Source organism: Malania oleifera, chromosome 1 (genome assembly GCF_029873635.1).
Source record: "Malania oleifera isolate guangnan ecotype guangnan chromosome 1, ASM2987363v1, whole genome shotgun sequence".
NCBI classification, from domain to species: domain Eukaryota; kingdom Viridiplantae; phylum Streptophyta; class Magnoliopsida; order Santalales; family Ximeniaceae; genus Malania; species Malania oleifera.
In genome coordinates this window covers 29,606,422-29,625,650 of record NC_080417.1, presented here as the reverse complement: position 1 = coordinate 29,625,650, position 19,229 = coordinate 29,606,422, and the positions used below count along the sequence as shown (strand labels likewise).

General features: G+C 39.3%; 1 long non-coding RNA gene across 1 annotated transcript; it reads left to right on the top strand.

The window, feature by feature from the left end:
• The first annotated feature begins 2,206 nt into the window (after positions 1–2,206).
• Positions 2,207–7,249, top strand: LOC131159547 (uncharacterized). The gene is made up of 2 exons (XR_009137814.1): positions 2,207–2,841; positions 6,947–7,249. It is a non-coding gene; the product is annotated as an uncharacterized LOC131159547 (long non-coding RNA).
• Positions 7,250–19,229: the final 11,980 nt, after the last annotated feature.

Genomic DNA, 19,229 nt, shown 5'->3' with positions numbered 1-19,229 from the left:
CTCAGTGTCATTATCTCTAACCTTACTCTTTAAATTTTCACATATGTATGTTGTATATATTGTTGTGAATGTTTTACATACATGCTTGATATAGACTATTATACACGCTTTTAATTTTGATTGAGATATTATTTGTGAATCGGTTGAATAATTAGAAAAAGTTTTTAAAATTCCAATTCACCCCCCTCTTGGGATTACACCAATCCTCACAACATCTTGTTGGCCTAACATGACTTTCAAATCTTGTTTTGATGATTACAAATAAAGGATAATTTAACAAGTTATGGTTTAAGTGATGATATTTCAGGAAACCTACTATAACAAGTTCAAAAGGTTCAAGAAATGAAAGTCCAAAGATCACAAGAATCAAAAAGCTATTCTCCACTCACAAGGTGATCAAATGAAAGTTCAAAGAGATCCAAGATGGTGAAGACATATGAATTTTAAATAATACTCAAGCTCAAAGCAAAGATAACTCAAAGCAAAGAAATACATGAAGACTTTAAGTTTAAGAGAGTTTTAATGTTTTTAGGAAGTCTTATGTTAGTACTTCACTTTAAATATCATTTTGAATGCATTTAAACTCATTAGGGATTAATATGGACTTAAAGACCTTACTTTGAAAACCCCGAAAAATATACTTTAAATGCATCAAAGCAAGACAACTAAGAGTTTTGAAAACAAACTTCAAAAATAGAATTTATAACTGTTTAGATGACTGACCTGTGTTTGGTTAGACGACTCACATTTTATTTGAATTAATTTTGAACAAGTAGTGAAGGATCAGGCGACTGACCTCGGCACCTTAGGCAACTGACCCTATTTTGAACTGGAAATTTACACTGTGTTCAAAGGTCAGGAAACTGACCACGGTGGGTTCAGGTGACTGACCCTCGTAAACGACTAGTTTTTTAAAATGCTTTTGAAATTCAAACTCTAGTTGCTTGTGGCCCAAACTTTATAAAAACTTGGGAAACACTCCAAGTAACTTGGGCAACATAAATTTAACGCTTTTTGAGCCTATAAATACATGGTTTCTCAAATCAAATTCATTACCAAGAATTAAAAATTAGTTTTCAAGCTATATTGCTCACTCTCTCTCAAGGCCCTCTTGCTCACATATTCTTGCTAAGAATTTTCTGAAATAAACTGAATCTCTAATCATTGATCTGAAAGCTAATCTCTTGAGATTTGATACAAATCAAAAGAAGAATCCCGGTGACATACTTCCTTGAGCTTCAATTTCATTCTATTTGATATTTACTTTAAAGTATTAGTTGTGCTTAATCTTGTACTAACCATCTCTATCAGAGAGCACTTCTTGTACACAAGAATTTTTTCTTGTCTCTTTGTTTTCTTGACGGTTCAGGGTTATTGGATCGTTGTACCAAGCGTGGGGTATCGCTTGGAGAGGGGGCTCTACCCTAATTGAAGGAGGGATTGTAATAGTTTGTTCCGCCCATAAAGGAATGTGATAGTGGAATCCTTAAGTGGTCTTGCCTAAGGAGAGGACATAGGCTAGTATAAGCCGAACCTCATAAAAAAGTCGATCTCACTCTCAACCCTTTCTCTTTAATTTTTCAGTATATATAAATTGTGTGGTTGTGTATCTGAGTGCAGGAAGCTGAGACAATTGAGATTGCAAAAACTTTTAATTTAAGGAAGTACGTTGATTGATCTTTTGTGGAAACCTTAAAGGGAGTATGTTGATCAATCATTTGTAGAAACCTTAGTTAAAAGTAAGTGCATAAGATCCATAAATACAGGGCTTTAATCAAACTCTATGCTGAGTTTTGCAAACGCTGAATTTTGGAGGTGTTGCAGCTCATATATTGGTTAAGTATATAATGTTTGATTGATTGATTATTTGGTTGACCAATTGTCATTGTTGAAAGTATTTGGTTTGTGTTGGTATTGAATGTGGATTGTGGTTGTATTAAAAATCAAAACATTCTTGTGTGTTTGCTAAATTTACAAAAGGTTGTGAATTTATAAAAAGATTTAAAAGAAACTTTTTAAAATCCAATTCACCCCCCTCTTGGGACTACACCTTAGTTTTTACATCTATTGAAAAAACAACAAATTTAATAATTTGGGATAAGAAACAATTTGCATTTTTGTAATTTTGTTTTTCCTTTTTTTATTTTTTTGGGGGAATAGTTGTGGGAGTTTCATTTCCTCAATTGGTTGCAATTTCCTCCACCTCATGATATATCTTCTTCTATTATCTAAAATACAAGCTATATGAATATCCCTCCTAGAAATCGAAATGCTCCTTCTACCGCCTTTGGCCAACGACAATCACGCCAGATGATCATTTCACGGCTTACTGAAACCCTAAATTCCAAACACAAAATCTCTCTATGTAAGCACAATCTTCACTCTACGCCACATCCCGACCCCGCTCTCTCAAAATCCCATTCCAATGGAACCCTTTCGTGTCGCAGATGGCGTCCACGATCTCCTACAACCTCACGATCCAATGGCTCAGGAACCGCTGCATCTCCCGCACCGCTATATCAACATCGAGCACCATGTCCAACCATAGAAGCAGCATCATTAAGGACTCATTCATTAGCTTCTCGCGATCATTGCCATGGAGGGTGTCTACAGTCCCCTCTTGATAGATGAGGTGCTCTAGCTGCGCGGCTTCCAATTCGATAATGGCGATTTCCTTGACAAGGGCGCAAATCGCGTGGGAGCGGTTGGAAGACTATCATCGACATCTTAGTGGGGATTTCAGTGATGCGGGGGTCAGACTGATGGGTGATTGGGTCATTTTGGCAACCATAGGTGGAGGTGGTTGAGAAGGTTTGAAGAAACCACCACACTTGTAAAGTGGTAAGTATTTTCCATTTATATTGAATTACAAATTGCATGAAATAATTACATATTAATTAGAGGACAAATAAATAGAAATTATATACAAAAGAATCTCCTATAATTAAGGGTCAATTAATGTCACATATGGCAAGCCTTAGATTAAGGCAAAGTATCCTCAACACCCCCCACAAGCTGGGTGTCATATTGGAACAAACGTGAAACTTGTATCAGAAAAATTCAAAAAGGGGTCGAGGAACACTTTTTGTGAAGATGTCGGCAACCTATAGGTGAGAGGGCACATACTTCATGTGAAGTTTGCTAGAGACAAAAATTTTTCAAAGGAAATGATAGTCTAATTCAACATGCTTGGTTCGTTTGTAAGGAACTGGGTTGGAGCTAAAAAAAATTGCACTTTTGTTGTCGCATAAGAGAAGAGACCACTGTGGAATGGGAACCTAGAGGTCAAGAAAAAGATGCGTAAGCCAAATAAGTTTGGTTGTAGTGTGCGCAAGAGCACGATACTCAGATTCACAGCTAGAATTACATACAGTAGGTTGCTTCTTAGCACTCCAAGAAACCAAATTGTCACCAAGATAAATAGAGTAGCCAGAGGTAGAATGACGAGTTTCAAGACATCCTGCCCAGTCAACATCAGAGTAAGAAACTAGAGCACCAGGAGTTACAAATGGGCAAAGGGTAAGGCCAAAATGGAGGGTGCCCTACTCTTAACAGCAAGAAAATGATTTTCAGTTGGAGCATGTAGAAATTGGCTAATAGAGTTGACAACATGAGAATTTCGGTGCATGTAATGGTCAAGTATTGTAGTGCACCAACGAGAGACCCATAACGAGTGAGATTCGAAAACAGAGGACCATTAGCAAACGGGTGTTGGGAAACAACCATGGGAGTATAGACAGGTTTTCCATCAAGTAACTGAGCTTGAGTAAGAATATCTTGTGCATATTTCAGTTGACTGATAAAAAGATCATCTGTAGTTGGAGAAGCTTCAAGGCCAATAAAGTAACTGAGAGGACCCAAATCCTTATTGGCGAACTCAGAATTGAGCTTACAAGTAAAATTATTAAGAAAAGATGAGTTGTTTCCAGTAACAATAATGTCATCTACATAAAGAAGCAAGTAGATAATGTCAGATTTCTTATGAAAGAAAAATAGAGAAGTGTCAGCATGACTGTAAGAGAAACCAAGTTGAAAGAGAAAAAAACTTAAGCAATGGAACCAGGCACGAAGAGCATGCTTGATACCATAGAGAGCTTTCTTCAATGTTCCTAGGAGGTTGTTTCATATAAACATTTTTAGTGAGAGTACCATCAAGGAACACATTATTGACGTCAAGTTGACGAAGAGACCATTTGTTGGTCACAGTAGTAGAAAGCACAACACAAACAATGGTAGTGTTGATAACATGACTAAAAGTGTTAGTGTAGTCAAGACCATATACCTATGTATAGCCCTTGGCAACAAGGTGCTTTGAGATGCTTAATGGATCCATCAGGTATATATTTGGTCTGGAACACCATTGGAGCCCACAATGTTGGTGTTTGCAAGTTAAGGGACCAAAATCCAAGTGCGATTATTTTGCACGACTTGAACTTCTTCATCCATGGAAGCATGCCAAGTAGGATTCTTAGAAACATATTTGAATCATTTAGGCTTAGTAGAGACAAGAAGAGCAGAAAGAAGTATAGAGGATCCAAAGACACCAAGGTTTGCCAGATGGCGAGTTTTGAAAATACTAGCTTTAACTCGTGTGAGCATAGGGTGAGAACCTAACGAAAATGCAGGAGTAGGAACATAAGGAGCGGTTCATGTCTCAATAGAGGGCGGGATAGAATCCGGATGCGGTGAAGAGGGACTTGCAAAAGAATCAGTTGCCTACAAAGACTTATCCACTGGGTCAGTACAGATAGCATATGGGGTAGATTCGGATTGAGTAATGTATAGAGAATGGTGTGTAAGGGAAAAGGGAGGGGGTCTGTATGGAGAAGACTGGTTTCCAAAATTTTGGAAAAATGTAGAGAGGAAAGGGGTTGAGCTTAAGAGGTATCGATGAAAGGAAAATGATTTTCATCAAATTGAGCATGTCGGGTGATATAGAGCCGAGAGGTGATGGGATCAAGGCAACAAAACCCTTTATAAGATGGATTGTAACCCAAAAAAATGTAGGGAATATTGTGAGGATAAAATTTTCTAGGCATATAATAACGCACACAAGGATAAACTTGACAACCAAAAGGATGAAAATTTTCATAATTTGGAAAGGAACCATATAAAAGCTCAAACGGTGACTTGCCTCCAAGAAGTGGTGTGGGCAAATGGTTGATGATGTAAGCTGCAGTATTGAAGGCATCAACCCAAAAGCAAGGAGAAAGGTGAGAGTGGAAAAGAAGTGCCAAGCCGGTCTCAGTCACATGGTGATGTTTTTGTTTAGCGCAACCATTTTGGGCGGGTGTATATGGATAGGAAAGTTGATGGTGAATGTCGGTGGTATGAAGATGAGTTTTAAGGCAAGTGCTAGTAAATTCGACCCCGCCATCACTTTGAAAAATTGATATGAGTTGAATATTGATTTTCCATAACTATTTGAAATTAAGTGAAAACATCGTAAAAGTTGGATTTGAATTTCAAAGGATAAAACCAAGTGAGCTGTGAATAATCATCAATGAAGAGAATGTAATAGGCAAATCCCAAACTTGATTTGATGGGGGAAGGGCCCCATATGTTGCAATGAATAATATCTAACACATGAAATGACTTATGTTCATTACGTGAATAAAGAAAACGATGATTTTTCACAAGTTGACATGTACTACACAAAATTTTGGAGTGGGCAATAAGGATGTAAGATAAAAATATCCTTGTTTATTTAAATAAGAAATAATAGAATGATTCACATGTCCATAAATCATAGGAAGCATGTAAAGATTTATTCCTAAGGACAAAAATAAAAGCAGAGTTGCTATTGGCCTAATAAAGCTCAGAATCTTATTTTGATGATAACAAATCAAAGGAACTTAACATGTTTGGTTAAGATAAGTTTCAAGGCTCAAAGGCTTTCATAAAAGATCAAGCTCAAGTGTTTAAAGGAAAAAAAAATGACGATTATGCTTAGAGACATCACTCATGATGAAGCTAAAGTAAATTGAAGGAAAAGCTTAAGATAGACACAAAGAATGGAAGCCAATGCATGAAGACTTAGCGCTTAGAGAGTAATAGTTTATAAGAAGTCTTATGTAAGTACTTCAAAATTTCAATATAATTGTTTGAAGCTATTAGGAAAAGTTAAATGACTTAGAGACCTTATTTCAAAATCATGGAAAATGTTTTAAAGTTTTACTTATATCTTTCCAAAACCCAAGTAAAGTTTTGAAATCAAAAAGCTAAAAAAAACCTTAAGCTGAAGGCAAGACAAGCGACTGAGGAAGTTTCATCAGGTGACTGACATTTTTATGTGTTTTTAAGTATGCAAATAGAGCTATCTCAAGTGACTGACCATTAAGGCTTAGGCGACTGACCCAGTACTGACTTTCAAAATACACTGTAACTTCAAGGCAAAGGCGACTGACCCTTTGGGATTAGGCGACTCACCTTCGTGTTTTTAAATTTTAAAACAGCGAGAGAAGTTTCCAAAATTGTTTGCTTGACTTCCAATCTTTGAGACAACTTGGGAAATACTTCAAGTAACTTGGGGAATACGTTTATACACTTTTTAAATCTATAAATACAAGTTAATTTCACGAATTACAAACACCAACAACAATCAGCTATAATCAAGCTTATACGAATTACAAAGTTCAAAGCTTTCTTGCTCAAATATTTTCTGAAGTCTTGTTGTGTTTATGTTGATATAACTCACGATTTCTTATTCATGTTTTCTTATCATTCTCTACTAACATTTTCAAATCAAATCAGAATCCCAGTGATAATAATCTGAGCTTCACTCTTTTATATTGATTATTGATTGAAGTATATTGATTTTCAATTGTACTAATCTGCTCTTGTTGAGAGAGTTCTACTTGTACACAAAATTGTTTCTTGTTTTGTTGTTGTTTGACGATTCAGGGTTGTTGAATCATTAGCTAACGAGAAGGGGTATTTTTGTTAGAGAGGGATCTCCACTTGATACGGAGAGGTTGTAACTTGGCCTATAAAGAAGTTGGAAAGGAAAATCATCATAGCGGTTGCTTGGGGCAAGGACGTAGGCTGCTGGCCAAACCTTGTAAAAAATACGGTCTTCAATTCGTCTCCCTACTCTCTTTAATTTTCTACAAACATATAACTTGCGTGTATGATTATTTAACACTTGCTAAATATTTAGAGTTGCTAAAGTTTCTTACTTTGATCCATATTTGAAATCAACATACTATATTGATTGATTGATTAAAAAAATCAGATTATCAAATTTTGAAGCCCACTGAATTACAGAATTTATTTCATATTTAAAACCAAGAAACATATTGGTTATCATTATTTGGTTGTTAAGTGGTTTGAAAAATTCAGAAATAATCTTGAATATTGATTTTACTACACTGCTAAAGTTGATCTTGCTCTATCAATTAAAGGAAAGTTTCAAATCTTGTAAAATCAAACATCTGAAATTATTTATTCTAACTATTCATTGATTGAAAGAAAAGTTAGATTTTGAATATTCTAAGATTTTATTCAAACTGATCTTTATCATCATTCATTCATTAAAGGATTGAACTTGGATTAGTTGTTGACTTAACTTAAAAGGATTGTTGGTTGTGCTTGTAGGGTTGCAAATCAATATCATTGTGATTGTGTGATTGCTAAATATTAATTCGTTGGGTTAATTCTTAAATCAAGGAATTTGTCGAATAAAATTTTTAAAGAAATTTTAATAAACCCAATTCACCCCTCTCTTGGGATTACACCTTACTTCTCAGTTGTCACACTCCAACACATATAAGACTCCATCTTTCTTACCGATTGCCACTGCTCTTCTTGTTTGATGATTCTGAACAATGAAAAGATTATTAGTAAATGTAACGAATAAAGGAAAATTAGACGTAAATTTACTAATTGAAATAATATTTTTAGTGAGATGAAGAACAACAAAGACATCTAATAAATGAATATTTGGGGCAGGAGAGAGGATACCAGTATGTGTAATGGGTAAAGAGGCACCATTCCTCGCAATTACTGAGTCCTTGCCCATGTATTGAGTGGACTGATCCAAAATGGATGAGTGATTGGACATATGGACTGAAGCCCAAGTGTCCAAGAACCAATCAGAGGCCTCGGGTCCATTTAGAGAGCATGAACCAATGAAATCCTACGCAAAATGAGCACTTGACTTGTTGTGTGCATACAGTTGGTTGCATCGATCAGCATAATGACCATTAAGGTGACATATTTGCCAGCGAGGAGAGCGGTGCCCTTGACGAGAGTGGATTCAGCCTCAATTTGCAAAGTTATAGCCATGGCCACTAGTTTGGCCATAGAAGTTGTGGAAGGAGCTTTGCTGGTACCGCTCAGGACCATGATTTGCGGTAGTGAACATTGTAGTTGGAGGAGCAGTAGTCTCAAGGGACTTCTGAAATAGCTAAAAGCTCTCAACTTTAGAAACTAAATTTGAAAAACTGGGGAGAGGCATGAGCGCCATTTACGCAGTGGAGAAAGAGAAATCATCGCCATGACCGTGGAGGAACTAGTGCACCTTATTGGTTCCATCAACAAGTCGACCAATCACATAGAGTTGATCACAGAGGGCCTTGAAAGCTTGGGCATAGATGGAAACAGGTCTGGTACCACGCTTCATCAGCTGGAGATTGTATTTGAGGCAAATATTGTGAGCCTTTGAACTGTGGCTGAAAGTATTCTCCAAGTCAAGCAAGGCCTCGCGTATGGTGGAGAGGCCAACAACCTTTGCCATGGCCTCCTCTGTGAGGGAGGAAAGGAGGAGATTGAGGAGGTGTTGATCAGCAGCTTTCCACGCCAACTATTTGTGAAAATGCGGTATGCTCAGATACCAATAGTTGGCCTGGGAGTATATAGAGTCAAAGGGGGGTGAATAGACTCTTTTTAGGTATTTTGATTTTCTTTCTTGACGTCTACTCGGTCCGATCTTTGCCTTTGATCCAGTACCTTCATGTATTTGATACTTGTACCTGTACTAAACATGATCTGCAAAGATGGAATGCACTAAGAACAACAAATAGGTTAATATCATCAAGACACATTACATGATTATGTAGCCACCAACGCTAACAATTTGTCATTTGGTGTGTGAGAGTCGGCAGGTTCAAACCTAGGTGGTGGCACAATGGTTCCATCAACATAGCCTAATAAATCTTGGCTAGCCTGAAGGAGAAGGAGTTGGCTCTTTGGTGGAAGAAAGTTTGATGGTGACCATGTGAATTAAGGTGTTGAAAGGGAGAAGGGTGGGGAAGGTTTTGGTAGCCATTGGGAGGGAGGATGAAGGGATCAGATAGGGGATGCTAATCCAGTTTGGCTCTGATACCATGAAAAGGTTTGATGAAACCACCACACTTGTAAAGTGGTGAGTATTTCCCATTTATATTGAATTACAGATTGCATGGAAATAATTACATATCAATTAGAGGACAAATAAATGGAAAGTATATGCAAAAGAATCTCCTAAAATTAAGGGTCAATTAATGTTACATATGGCAAGCCTTAGAATAAGGCAAAGTATCCTAAGAGGATGAGAAGAAGGGAGCTCCGCTGGAGGGTTTCATTGAGTAGCAGTTTTTTACAATTGAAGAATATAGGGAAAGGGAGAGGGGAAGAGGATTTTAAGCTTTATGAAAGGTTCTTCAATGCACTTGGCATGGAATATGCACAGGCGTCATGCGCACCCATCAATTTTCGAGTATTGAATTTTCAACTTTGGAGAATTAGTTTTGATGCTTCAATGATTTGGATTTTTTGGATATTCCAAAAATTTTGGATTCATTGTGAGTTTACACTTTTTGATATGGCAAATATTTTTTTCATAATTGTAAATAAATTTAAGCAATTAAAATTAGTTTTAAAGTCAACTTGCTCGACTCTAATATATTGGAAAATTTTGTGTTTTCAAGTTAAGGGTCTCATTGTTTATACATTGCCGGTCTTTTTTTTTTTTTTTTTTTTGTCATAAAATATATTAATTGTGTATTTAGGATTTTAGGAGATTGAAGTTAGATTTTAAATATAAGTTTGAAAAATTTTAGATAAAAATAATATTAAATTACTTTAAATTTTATTTAAATTCAAATAAATCTAAATTTGAGATCCATAATTTGGCCTGTCAAACCCGTCCCAATGTACTATATGTCAATATAATAACTAGTATTTTACACTTTATATTCTCACTTTTATTATTTTATTATTTCAAATGTTGAAGCATAAAGAGATATACTATTACAATTTATCATCATCCTCCATTATTACATGGCATTCTAAAATTTTATCACACATTTCATTTAATAAACGTTTGAAGAAAATGTGGATAGAAGGTGCCATTGACATTCCAAAAATATTAATAACGGTCTATATGTATTTTTTTTAATGCATTAAATGATAAATTTAAAATTTGACTTTGGAAACAAAAAAAGACTGAAAAATAAGAAAAGAGGAAATAGATTCTACATCGCATTATATAGAAACAAATTAAGTGTTAATACTACTTTTTAAAAAGAAAATACAAATAATACTTGTTGATGTGAACTATATATTAAGATTTTGGATAATAAACCCAAGATAATTGCATTTTTTTTTTTAAGGAAAAGACGTATAAGATGTGAACTACAAAAGGAAATCATTTTTTTCCAATACACCAGTCTAGTCTAGCGATAAAATTTACCAAATAACGAATTTAATAATACTGCTTAGAAAAGAAACTAGGGCTTAGTTTGACTTCCTTGTGACTTCTTTTTTATGTTATAAAAAATTTTTGTCCAACCTTTAGAAGAGTTATTACAAAGAAAAAAGAACTTTATATGTTTGGTAAAAAAGTTAAAATGACTAAAATAGATATATATATATATATATATATTTTTAGAAAATATAATTAATATATTGATAGTTTTATAGTATCTAAAAAAAAAATTAAGAACAATAGAATTAAATAGTTTGTCAAAAAAAGTTAGCTTTCAATTTTTAAAAATTTTAAATTTATAACTTTTAAAAGCTCATTTAAGAAAAGATAAAATTAACTTTTAAAAGCTAAAAAAGCTATTTATCAAACACATCTGACCTAATTTTTACTTTTAAAATGGACAATGAGGAGAGCCAAACTCCCCCTTAATCCAATGAGTAACCATGTATGTCATCGATCATGTTCTTTTACTGTAAATTTTTTTTTTAGGAATCTTGTGAACCAATGCTCCTAACATATTCTTTAATATTACTGTTTTTTCTCTTAGAAAAAAATACCCTTTAATACATCCAAAATCACTAATACCTCTACATGACAATAAATTTTAAAATGTAGGTTGAGCTTCCTTCAGTGAAGGCCTCCCATTCCTGAGACCAACATTTTTGTTTAAAAAAAGAAAAAAAAAACTGATAATAGTAATAAAACAAAAACAAGAACAAGAACACAAATGCCAGCAATTCATAAAAATTACATCACGGTTGAAAAACATGAGTTAGGCATTACAGTCCAGCCACTGCTAGCCATGGCATAAAGGACAGACAGATAACCGACTGCTCTTAACTACATTCTTTTTGAGTCTGTGTTCTTCATTTTCCTACTACATTCTTTATCGAGTCTGTGTTCTTCATTTTCCTCAGTTTTATTGGCAATTCATTTCCCTCAATTTTCTCAACAGTAACCTGGAGTCCACTTAATTTGCAATAGTAACATGTGAGAAAAGAGAACGAAAGAAAAAGGATATTATCAAACAAATCCCACATACCTTTGCAGTTCATGTTCTTTGATTCTTTGTCGGGTAGAAAGAGGCAAAAGAAGCAAAAATTGAATTCATTTTCTTTGGTTTTCTCAACAGCCAAACAGAATTTACTCCTTCCAATAATAAGAAGTTAAAAACAAATATGAGCTCCAAACTATTAAACAAGTCCTAAATTTCTTTCCACTTCATGTTCTTCAATTATTTATCAGTTGGGGAAAAAAACAAAGAAAAAAGTAATTGAATTGGTTTTCCTCCATTTCCCAGCAGCAACCAAATGGAGTCTACTTCATTTCTGATACTAAAAAGTAGGGAAAAGGAAAAAAGAAAAATTTGAGACCCAAATCATCAAATAAATCCACACAAAACAGCATCATTTGGTTGCAGAAGAACATGAAATAAATCATTACAACTACTGTTCAGTTCACTTTTTTTAATTAAAAAAAAAAGATGTAAACAAAAATTGCAATTCATTGTCATGGGTTTCATAGCAACCAAACGGAGTTGACCTAACTGCCAATAATAAGTGAGAAAAAAAACTAATAAACAAAAGCAAAAACAAAGACTGTTGCGGGATAAAAATAGTAGGGATGCTCCTTCGACTCCCGTGGACCTGAAAGAGGAAGAGAAGAAAGGCTTGGAGGACCCGGGGTATACTCCGGGGAATCTCTCCGATGCCTAAGTAAGAGGAACGCTTTTGGGGAGGCTAAACGTAACAGTAGAATGGTGTTTTGTCACGTACCTTTGTCTTTTCTCCAAATCCCTTCTTATAGGGGCTTGAGTTGACCGTCGGTTGGCTCGCACTTATTGCATAAGGGCGTGAATCGCTCTCTAGCAATAAGTGCGTGCGTCTATTACTCGGTTATTAAGGGCGTTGGCGTGGATCTCTCCTCCTCTTTATTGGGTCGGAGCTAATCACTCATTCGAATGTCAGATCCGGAGAAAGTGCGAGATAGGCGTTGACTTGTCCTCATTAGCTAGATTATTATGGGCATATCAGCTGTCCCCCATTCAGTTTCAAATTTCTAAATAGAATTTTGAATAATGGTTTTGTCTGCATCTTTCCCTTTAGAGGGTTTACCGCTCCATCTTGTTCCTCCCTTCTTTTTTTTTTTTTTTTTTTCAGCTGAGCAGCTCGTACCGAGCTATTTTGCCGAGCTCCTCGTGCCGAGCTGCCGAGCCGTTTTGCCGAGCTCTTCGTGCCAAGCTGTTTAGCCAAGCTTCTCAGGCCGAGTTGTTTCGTCCGAGCTCTTTCAAGAGTTGCTTGGGTCGAGCTATTTCGTCCGAGCTCTTTGAAGAATTGCTCAGGCCGAGCTGTTTGTGCCGAGCTGTTTTGTCCGAACTCTTTGAAGAGTTGCTCGAGCCGAGCTGTTTCGTCCGAGCTCCTTGAAGAGTTGCTTGGGCGCTCGGGCCGAGCTCTTTGAAGAGTTGCTCGTGCCGAGCTGCTTCGTCCGAGCTCTTTGAAGAGTTGCTCAGGTCGAGCTGTTTCGTCCGAGCTCTTTGAAGAGTTGCTCGAGCCGAGCTGTCTCGTCCGAACTCTTTGAAAAGTTGCTCAGGCTGAGCTGTTTTGCCGAACTGTTCGTGCCGAGCTGCTTCGTCCGAGCTCTTTAAAGAGTTGCTTGGGCTGAGCTATTTCGTTCGAGCTCTTTGAAGAATTGCTCGGGCCGAGCTGTTTTGTTGAACAGTTTGTGCCGAGCTGTTTTGTCCGAGCTCTTTGAAGAGATGCTCGGGCCGAGCTGTTTCATCCGAGCTCTTTGAAGAGTTGCTCGGGCCGAGCTGTTTTTCCGAGCTGTTGCAAGGAGGGAATTTGACCGAGCTGTCCAACCTTTTCCCTGGAGTGAAGTTGGACGACCTGTCCCATGGAAGGAATTTTTCCGACCTATACCATGAAGGGAACCTGGCCGAGTTGTCCGACCTGCACGTTGAGAGTAGATATACCGATCTGTTCGACCTGCTTCATGAAAGGGATTTGTCAATCTGTCCCATTGAGGGAAATTAGCGGAGCTCTCCGACTCCATGAAGGGAATTAGTCTGACCTGTCCCATGGAGGGACATTGGCCGAGGTATCCGACCTGCACGGCTGTTTGGCGTTACAAGTCATGCTCGTTATTTGGGCCTTTGCGTCTACTGAGTCATGCTCCTCTGCTTGGCAGTTCTGGCCTCACGAGTCGTGCTCGTCAGTTTGGCCCGTCCGCCTGATGAGTCGTGCTCATCTGTTGGGTTGTTCTGACCTCACGAGTCGTGTTCGTCAGTTTGGTCTATCCTCCTAATGAGTCATGCTCATCTGTTGGGTTGTTCCGGCCTGACGAGTCGTTCTCGTCAATTTGGCCTATCCGCCTAATGAGTCGTGCTCATCTGTTGGGTTGTCCTGGCCTTACGAGTCGTGCTCATCTGCTGGGCCGTTCTGGCCATACGAGTCGTGCTCGTCTTTTGGTTGTTTCACCTTTCTGAGGCGTCGTTGCACGCTTTCGTCCTGCCAGAGATAAATAAAAGTAGGTTTTAAATGCGTTCTATCTTGGGAAGTGGGTTGGAGGAAACGTTCTCATTTATGGTCATCCATCTAACGTTGTGTCCGAGGTGATGTGGTCTTTCTGAGGCAACGTTCATCCTTGGGAAGCCGCGTCTGTGCATTTGTCAGAGATTTTCTGTGTCCTTTTCCTCCCTCGAGACGCATTCCTTTTTGTAAATGGAAATTCTTGAGATTCGCGCCACAGGGATTCGTGCCCTCTCTTTATAAAGGTCAATGGACTCTTTCATTCCGTACTCGCCTTCATTCTGAGAGGACTCCTTTCTCTTCTCTTCTTCATTCCCCAAGTCCCCCATTTGGTGTTAGGTACGCTTTCCCTCTCTATAGCATTTTTGTTTTGTTGTTCTTCATGTTCTTCGTTGTTCTTGCGTTAACTTTGTATGTTTGATCTTTTCTTGTAAGATGGCCTAGCTATTTGTGTGTGAAATTTTACTGTCTTGTTCTGTATTGGCATCTTTTCCTCTTTGTTTTTGCTGGTGCTTGCTCGTTTGATCCTTAGATATAGGTATTGTTTCGTTCAGGCTTTGTTTTCCCTATGCAGTCTTCCTCACTACCTTTAAAGGTTCCTACTACAATTCGGAGCGCTCGTTGTGACCTTACCTCCTCCGGCCTGCAGAATGTTCATTATTTTTTTGCCATACCATCGAATATTACTGTTAGGTTGTCATCTGCTTCCGAGTCAGCTCTTGATCAAAACTCCGAGGAGCTCTGCCTCTATACCGATTATCTAGATTTGGGTCTTAGGCTTCCTTTTCCCTCTTTTGTCTCTAACATATTACGTTTTTACCGCATAGTACCTTCCCAACTTGTCCCGAACTCTTATCTTTCGCTCACTTGTTTTGACGTGCTTCTGCTCCACTTGGGCCATCAGCCTACAGTTCCTTTTTTTAGAAGTTGTTTCCAAATGCGATCCCATTCTGCGGAGAATGAGCTATATTATTTCAACTCTCTATTAGGCTATAAACTTTTTTCACCAGGCAGTTCTTCCATCCATAACTGGAAGACTCGTTACTTCTTTGCCTCGGGAGAGTTGAATTACACGGGCTCTTTTGTCTGATCTTCTCCTTTTGATGGTAACGTTGTCTATCTCTTTTCCACCCTCTTTTACAGGGCTTACTAGTAGGTTATCCGCTGACTCATCTTTTTTCCTTTCACCCTTTTTTCCTTTGTAGTTCGGGTGCGCCATCTCCTTTCCAGACTTTCCCCTGAAGAGTAGACCATCCTGAAAGAACTTCGTGTCCTCGGTGAACAGGGTATTATCCCTCATGAGGAGCTGCTCCAAGAGCGTGTCCTCGTGCAGTGGGGGATCAGCCCTGTTTCCTCAAGTCATTCCCCGCCCCTGATTATATATATATATATATATATGTGTGTGTGTGTGTGTGTGTGTGTGTGTGTGTGTGTGTGTGTGTTCGGATATTGTCTCTACTGTTGGTGTTTTTACTCCTTTTCTCTTTTATCCTTGCAGATATGGTATGGTACACCCATATAAGGGAAGGGAGTTCCTCTGCCCATCTACCTTGCATGGATTCGAGTCGCGTTCTCAGTCCATGCAGTATCATCCGATTCATGTTCTCTACCTGTCCATTGCTCTGGGGGTGCGCCACTGACGCGAAGAGGAGCTTAATAGATAGGTCTGAACAAAACTTTTTGAAGCGGTCGTTGTCGAACTGCTTCTCGTGGTCTGTAACTATCGCTCAGGGGATGCCGTAACGGCAAACCACTGATGTCCACACGAAGCGTATAATGTTCCGCTCTGTTATGGTGGCTAGAGGTTCAGCCTCTACCCACTTAGTGATAGCAATAGATTATTTCACTAAAAGGATAAAAGAGAAAATGAGTAAAAACACCAACAGTAGAGACAATATCCGAACATACACATATATATATATATATATATATATATAAAATCAGGGGCGATGAATGACTTGAGGAAACGGGGCTGATCCCCCACTACATGAGGACACGCTCTTGGAACAGCTCCTCATGAGGGATAATACCCTGTTCACCAAGAACACGAAGTTTTTTCAGGATGACCTGCTCTTCGGGGGAAAGTCTGGGAAGGAGATGGCGCACCCGAACTACAAAGGAAAAAGGAGTGAAAGGAAAAAAATGAGTCTGCAGATAACCTACTAATAAGCCCTGCAAAAGGTGGAAAAGAGATAGACAACGTTACCATCAAGAGGAGAAGACCAGACAAAAGAGCCCGTGTAATTCAACTCTCCCGAGGCAAATAAGTAACGAGTCTTCCAGTTATGGATGGAAGAACTGCCTGATGAAAAAAGTTTATAGCCTGGTAGAGAGTTGAAATAAAATAACTCCTTCTCCGCAGAATGGGATCGCATTTGGAAACAACTTCTAAAAAAAGGAACTGTAGGTTGATGGCCCAAGCGGAGCAGAAGCACAGCAAAACAGGTGAGCAAAAGATAAGAGTTCGGGACAAGTTGGGAAGGTGCTATGCGGTAAAAACGTAATACGTTAGAGACAAAAGAGGGAAAAGGGAGCCTAAGACCCAAATCTAGATAATCGGTATAGAGGCAGAGCTCCTCGGAGCTTTGATCAAGAGCTGACTCGGAAGCAGATGACAACCTAACAGTAATATTCGATGGTATGGCAAAAAAATAATGAACATTCTGCAGGTCGGAGGAGGTGAGGTCACAATGAGCGCTCCGAACTGTAGTAGGAACCCTTAAAGGCTGTGAGGAAGACTCCATAGGAAAAATAAAGCCTGAACGAAATAATACCTATACCTAAGGATCAAACGAGCAAGCACCAGCAAAAACAAAGAGGAAAAGATGCCAAGACAGATCAAGACAGTAAAATTTCACACACAAACAGCTAGGCTATCTTACAAGAAAAGATCAAACATACAAAGTTAATGCAAGAACAATGAAGAACATGAAGAACAACAAAACAAAAATGCTATAGAGAGGGAAAGCGTACCTAACACCAAATGGGGGACTTGTGGAATGAAGAAAAGAAGAGAAAGAAGGAGTCCTCTCAGAATGAAGATGAGTGCGGAATGAAAGAGTCCACTGGCCTTTATAAAGAGAGGAGGGCACGAATCCCTATGGCGGGAATCTCAAGAATTTTCATTTACAAAAAGGATTGCGTCTCGAGGGAGGAAAAGGACACAAAAAATCTTTGACAAATGCACAGACGCAACTTCTAAAGGACAAACGCTGCCTCGGAAAGACCACATCACCTCGGACACAATGTTAGACGGATGACCATAAATGAGAACGTTTCCTCCAACCCACTTCCCAAGGTAGAACGCATTTAAAACCTGCTTTTATTTATATCTCGCAGGACAGAAGCGTGCAACGACGCCTCGGAAAGGTGAAACAACCAAAAGACGAGCACGACTCATATGACCAGAACGGCCCAGCAGATGAGCACGACTCACAAACTGACAAGCACGACTCGTAAGGCCAGGACAACCCAACAGATGAGCACGACTCATCAGGCGGATAGGCCAAATTGACGAGAACAACTCGTCAGGCCGAACCAATCGAACAGATGAGCACGACTCATCAGGCGGATAGGCCAAACTGACGAGCACGACTCGTGAGGCCAGAACAACCCAACAGATGAGCACAACTCATCAGGCGGACAGGCCAAACTGACGAGCACGACTCGTGAGGCCAGAACTGCCAAGAAGAGACGGCTCAGTAGACGCAAAGGCCCAAATAACGAGCATGACTTGTAAGGCCAAACAGCCGTGCAGGTCGGATACCTCGGCCAATGTCCCTCCATGGGACAGGTCGGACTAATTCCCTTCATAGAGTCGGAGAGCTCTGCCAATTTCCCTCCATGGGACAGATTGACAAATCCCCTTCATAAAGCAGGTCGAATAGGTCGGTATATCTACTCTCAATGTGCAGGTTGGACAACTCGGCCAAGTTCCCTTCGTGGTACAGGTCGGAAAAATTCCTTCCATGGGACAGGTCGTCCAAGCTTCACTCCAGGGAAAAGGTCGGACAGCTCGGTCAAATTCCCTCCTTGCAACAGCTCGGCCCAAGCAACTCTTCAAAGAGCTCGGACGAAGCAGCTCGGCACGAGCAACTCTTCAAAGAGCTCGAAACAAACAGCTCAGCACAAACTGTTCAGCAAAACAGCTCGGCCCGAGCAATTCTTCAAAGAGTTCGGACGAAATAGCTCGGCCCGAGCAACTCTTCAAAGAGCTCGGACGAAACAGCTCAACCCGAGCAACTCTTCAAAGAGTTTGGACGAAATAGCTCGGCCTGAGTAACTCTTCAAAGAGCTCGGACAAAACAGCTCGGCCCGAGCAATTCTTCAAAGAGCTCGGACGAAATAGCTCGGCCCAAGCAACTCTTGAAAGAGCTCAGACGAAACAGCTCGGGCCGAGAAGCTTGGCTAAACAGCTCGGCACGAGGAGCGCAGCAAAACAGCTCAGCACAAAGAGCTCGGCTAATAGCTCGGCACAAGCAACTCGGCAAAACGGCTCGCCAAAACAGCTCGGCAACTTGGCACGAGGAGCTCGGCTAAACAGCTCGGCACGAGCAGCCCGGCAAAACAGTTCGGTACGAGCTGTTCAGCTAAAAGAAAAAAAAAAAAAAAGGGAGGAACAAGATGGAGCGTTAAACCCTTTAAAGGGAAAGATGCAGACAAAACCATTATTCAAAATTCTATCTAGAAATTTGAAACTGAAGGGGGGGCAACCGATATACCCATAATAATCTAGCTAATGAGGACAGGTCAACGCCTATCTCGCACTTTCTCCGGGTCTGACATTCGGACGAGTGATTAGCTCCGACCCAATAAAGAGGAGGAGAGATCCACGCCAACGCCCTTAATAACCGAGTAATAGACGTACGCACTTATTGCTGGAGAGCGATTCACGCCCTTGTGCAATAAGTGCAAGCCAACCGACGGTCAACTCAAGCCCCTATAAGAAGAGATTTGGAGAAAAGGCAAAGGTAAGTGACAAAACACCATTCTACTGTTGCGTTTAGCCTCCCTAA